The sequence below is a fragment of the Acyrthosiphon pisum genome, chromosome A2 (assembly GCF_005508785.2).
Source record: "Acyrthosiphon pisum isolate AL4f chromosome A2, pea_aphid_22Mar2018_4r6ur, whole genome shotgun sequence".
In the NCBI taxonomy this organism is placed as follows: Eukaryota; Metazoa; Arthropoda; class Insecta; order Hemiptera; family Aphididae; genus Acyrthosiphon; species Acyrthosiphon pisum.
In genome coordinates, this window is record NC_042495.1 from 96563063 (window position 1) to 96569163 (window position 6101).

The following is a 6101-nucleotide window of genomic DNA, read 5'->3' on the forward strand; positions in this document are numbered from 1 at the left end:
AATTTAACTAGCTTAATATTATTGACAGTTGAAATAAATTGATTAAAAATAATCCATCGGGTTAAAACAGTTTAATTAAATCTTTTGTATTTATACTTTTATAAGTAAATATTAATATTAAAATTAAAATTAATATACAGTGAAAATGTGAGCTCCACTTAGTGTGATAAAATTGTGCACATCATAATGATTAGGTGTATTATCTAATTGACTCTTATAATGATATGCTCACACACCATTATAATTATAAACTAAAATACTACACAGTAATAAATAACGGCCAGACTGTCGCTTGTAGAAATCGAACACCCCAATAAAATCATTGTCATCGACAAATAGGTACGATCCCTATTATGCGATCACGAATTAAGAAATCGGCACGTAGGTACTGGCACTCCGTGGTGTGCAGGGCGTGCTGAATTCTTATATATGTCACCAGAGAAAATTAATGATAAAAAAAGGTCCTTGCCGCCGAAGAGAAATCTAGGTCCGGGAAGTACAAAAAAACCTTTGATAAAAACCGCCTACATATTACCGCCTGGTAGACATATTCGTATCGTCCCTTAAACCAGTGCATGAGCACCAGCCACCGAGTAACAACCTCTCAAAATATCAACATCGATTTCCACGAGCGACAACTGGACTTCTTATGTTAAGTCAAAATCAGTGCGTTTTTTATTTCGATTTGTATATTTGAAGTATTACCTTGTGTCACCTAAAATCTAAAAACTCTTTCAACATAATTCACGAACAATTGCTAATCAGGTAAGGCATTCAATATAATATTTTACATTGGTTGCAGTATTAATTTATATGTGCTTTTTACATGAATTATATTGTACGGTGTATTTGATCTAATTCTCGAATACACGATCTCGAGAGCCCTATCCGAACATCTGGAGGAAGGTAATAGCTTAATTTTAATATTTTAACATCCGAATTAAATATATTTATCGACAGGAGTCGTATTTATATTTCTTCTTATTTTTAAGTTATTACACTCTATAAACATATTTTTAATTCTAAATAGAGCAAAGAATGTATTGATTTTACGATAATTTTTTTACAAATGTGTAGATGATTAATTGTAGTAGAAAAGAAATTGTATTTTAAACTAAAATATTTTTTCTGGCAAGTACCATGTAGTTGATACTTTTGGAAATTTAAAATTAAAAACATTCAATTTATTGTTATCTGAATATTTTGATTGAAAAAAAAAAAGCTGAGAAAAGCAGGAATTTTTACGCAAACCTTACTTTGACAAACTTTACTTTCTTAGTTTTCATAGTGGTTCGTGGACACCTATTGATTCATTATTGTTATACTTAGGGATGGCACAATGTCAATTGACCAGTCAATTGACCGGTCAGAATGTGGTCAATTGACCACAAAGATTTTGACCGGTCAAAATCCAGTCAAAATAAAAAAAAAACTTCCATGGTTATACTAAACATCGTTTTTAGACAAATCTGCGTGTGCTGAACGTAATTGGTCTGTTTGGGGAAATATCCATTCAAAAAACCGTAATAAACTTAAAACATCTACAACTGGAAAATTAGCATCTGTTTACCATAACCTTAGATTGCTGAAAAATATGGAAATAGATACAGAGGACCCAGTTTTCATTTCTAATAAAATTGAAGACAACAATAGTGAGAACATTGAGATTGATGTGCAAATTGATAGTAATTAAGTTTTTTTAACTTAATGTAATTATGTAGATTGTAGATGACCATGACTTACTTGTTTTTAAATTTAAAGTTTATATATATATGTATTTTATACTGTTATTAATTAGTAATTCCTATTGAAAGTTGAAATTTATGTTTATTTATTCAAAGATGTCAATATTTTATTTATTTTATTTTATAATTTATTTTAAGTTTATAATGCATTATTAATAAAAACTAAAAAGTAAAGACTGATATTTATTATTTCATTTATTTGTTAACAAAATTGTATGTATTCATTATTAAATAGGTGTAAAAATGTTTTTGTTACTATTTGATGGTCTTAACTTTTAATAAACTTTTTCCATTTAAATACAACATTTGAATTAAGGACAGGAAAAAAAAGATTTTGACCGATTTTGACAATTTTGACGAGTCAAAATCTGGTCAATTGTCATTAAAAGATTTTGACCGGTCAAAAACCCATCCCTAGTTATACTTACTAATTGAATAAAAGTAAAATACTGTATCAGGAGTTCCTTCGCTCGGTGCTTCACATCAAAGGATTTTAGAGGTACTGGACGTTTCTCTATTGGATAACCGATCAAGACATTTCCCCGGGAATCATTAAATATTTTTTTTAAATAAGTAGGTTCTTTGGTTTTAATTTTTAACCGAAATATACGATCACCATAAATATCGGCATCTATATCATCTTTCATCGTTCACGTTATGTATTTATTACCCAATATGATAGCTAATAATTAATAAACCAATTCCAAATTATTAAACTACCAATTAGGTAATAACACATATCAAAATTACTTTTATAATAATAATACAGTAGAAAAGTGATCAAATTATGAATAAAGCGGTAGGTATTCAATGTATAGATTTGTCGTAAAGTAAAATATATTATTAATACTTACGTGTACAATAATTTATATCAACATAAGCTGGAACCAAAATAATTTATAGTTAGCAAAACATATTATGTTATATTACAAAAATGATGCGGTTCTAAAATGGTTGGCTTTGATGAGGACAACAAAATCAGCTTTCAATTGTATTAGGTAGGTATACCTATCATATTTAAATTTGTGTTCAGTAAAACCAATTTTGCGATGTTCATTATTAAAAATAATCATAGATGTATAATTTAATTTCTAAAAAAGTCCATTTTATAATTTATAATTATGATTCTCCATTAATATTAATCTATGCTATATCATGTACCTACTACCTACCATAGCAAAAAAATATATATTATAGTACTTACTCTCACCGGAAGCGATCATCGTTGCTACACGACCAATATAATTTAAAATAAAAAATATAGCTGGCATATCATTATTTTTCACCATGTTTCTTGTTACAATGAATGAATAATTTTCAAAGTGTTGAATATAAGAACAATATAAAATATTTTCTTACTTTGGTATTTGTAAGGTTGTTCAGTGAAAAAACACGATGACGTGGCGTGTATTCATAAGCACTTGAGTAAACGAAGACAGAAAATATCATGTAATGATAAAATAAATATTTTATACGGATAAACAGTGCAAATACTCTAGTTGTAAAACCCACCAATGCTTAGGAAAAAATTAAAAAACAGGTGGGATATTATATCAGTGTTTATCGGTTTTAGTGTACCTCAGTAAATTTCATAATCAGTATCTTAAAATTATCTGAAAATACATTAAACCCCAAATACTATAAAACATAAGTTAATACAATATCTAGCTATATGTTACCGCACATTGACAGGCAAAAAATTTTAAAAATATTTTCTACTTTTTCAAGCAATTGAGGAAACGAATATAGAAAATATCATATAATGATGAAATAAAAATGTTGTACGGATAAACAGTGATTGCACTATTTTACTAAGCTGTAAAACAATCAAAACGTTATTTAACCTTTTTGTTTATCGTTGTTTAGAATTAAATAGTTTTGATTTGTTTATATTTATGGCCGTTATATCAGCATTAATTGCCTGCGTCTTATTAAAGTAGAACTTTGAAAACTTTACGCGATTCTGGGGTTTTAACTGCGTTATTACACAATGTTATATATTATATTTTATAGGAATATATTTTAATATAATAATTGCACAATAACAAAAAATAATAAGTGCTTGTAATTTAAACTTTTACATTTATTAAATAGGTCCATTAGTTGAATACTTATTATAGATGTACAATCATGAATAGTTTCTTCTCAATGAGCCAGGTGCTAGAAAGTAGAGGACATGAAAACACGTAGTTTTCATCTTCATTGTAACAATGTAGTATGATTGATTTTCAATACGTTTAGAAAACTGATACTTATAACAAACTTTTTCCACGAAGAGAAATTTAAAGAAAACCATACTACAATGTTACTCGCAACCGTACGAAGATGATTGACCAAACATTTATAAAATACTGATTAGCTATAACCACATTATTAAAATGTAATAATAAATATATAGGTAAATATACTCATCATTGAATGAATATTATGTAATATTTGAATATTATAAAAGTTTTAAAATTATAAAAAAAATTAAAAATCAAGGACTACAGAAACATTAAATCTATACTTGAATTTAAAATCAATATTTACTAGAAAACAAATTATATATTAATTTTATATTACGAATGACCTGTCTTTCTCCTTTTGAGTTATTAAATAAAATATTTTTATATAAATCTTAGTACCATAATATTATTGTATATTTGGTTTTTTTGGTATTGTTATAGTATTTATTATTTATAATATATGTCCGATGCACTTTAATATTGTTAAAAGACTCAACCGATTAAATCTTAAAAAATAAAAATTATTATAAACAACACTTCCGGCAAAAATTAAATCAACCTACGTTATACATAGGCCCAACTAGGGTTAAAATTCTGGGTGGCTACAGCCCTCCTAACAAAACTATGAACTTAAAATATCCCATAGGGTGCCACCCCCCCCCCCCCCTAGTCCCCACATAGTAAATACAATCAAAACAAATTTTAGATTCTGAACCATGAGAAGAACATAATATTGGGTTTATAACAATTTGTTTTTTTTTATGTATGTGACACTATCGTGAGTAATGTAAGCCTATCATAAAAATGGTATACTCTACTCAACATTTTATAGTAACCACTAGTAATTAGTATCTTACTAGTTTCTTAAAAATGTAATATTAATTATTATTATAGCTAAATTTGTTTACCTCTAATATGAGAGTAAGAAAAAAGAAAACAAAGCAACTTTATAGTAAGTGACATTTTAATATATTAACGGTATTTTTCTATTGTTAGCACTTGAAAAATCGTTTAAAATGTCTTCACTGTTAATATTGTTTGATATGTCTCTCTCAATATGAATGATAGATAAATTTGAAAACCGTTCTTGTATCATAGTAGACCGTAACCATGTTTTGACTCGCCTCATCGCAGAAAATGACCTTTCACAAGTTGCACTACTTAGACCTAAACAAAATTTGAAATTTAAGTGTCAGGTAGCAACATAATTGAATAATAATGCATTTTATTACAAGTCTTAAGTTAACAAAGTACTTACCAAAATGGCAAAATACTATTATGATTTAAGCAAAAGGAAAGTAGGTTCATTTAAACTCATTTATTATAAAAAATATTTACATACCTACACCTAAAGGTTTTTGTTGCTATTTTATATTAAAATAGTTAGGCTATTTATGATAAATTTTGTAGGTATTTATGTATTAAGGGTTAATGACATGCAAAAATAACAAAAAATAAATAGAGGTTAAATATACACAATTTTTAAAATTATTTAATAATGAATAACTTACCTGTAATATTGGTCGGTATGGCCCGGTGTGAATATCACCTAAATCATTAGGGCTATTCGGCTGTACTTTCTGTACTATTACGGGCTCTTCAGATTCTTCAACTGTCAGTAAATTGTCTACTATGAAAGTGTCTTTGACCACTACGGGCACTACGCATTCATAATTTTTTTTTATTTATATTGAAAATATTAAAAACTTTATTGTTCATCTTAATACCGTAAAGCAATAAATTCAAAAAACAAATAAGAAATAAGTAATAACAATAACTGAAAAGTACAGAGGCGTAACGTTTTATAATATTGTAAATATTCTTCAATATTCCAACCTCAATTACAAGACAGATTACAGTACGACAAAGCTTATCAATGCAATCACTAAATGTTACAAAATAATATAAAGCCCACAGTCCCAGTCTAAAAATAGATATTTTTCAGTCAATATATTTTATCAAACATAATCGTTATCTCTTATCTATTTTACTTGAAAACTTTTCGAGATTTAAAATATTCATTTCTTTTTTTCCAAGTGACAAAATAAAATTTTACATGTAATATTTAAAATTAATGAAGGATATTTTTTCGGGGGGGGGGGAGGGGTGCTAAACCATAGCCAGGGGG

At 27.4% G+C, this 6101-nt stretch overlaps 1 long non-coding RNA gene across 1 annotated transcript; it reads right to left on the minus strand.

Annotated features, from left to right (window-relative positions):
- Positions 1–2289: 2289 nt before the first annotated feature.
- Positions 2290–3743, minus strand: LOC115034255. Its single transcript, XR_003839603.1, has 2 exons — positions 2950–3743; positions 2290–2626 (listed from the first exon to the last, which is right to left on the minus strand). It is a non-coding gene; the product is annotated as an uncharacterized LOC115034255 (long non-coding RNA).
- Between the last annotated feature and the right edge of the window lie 2358 nt (positions 3744–6101).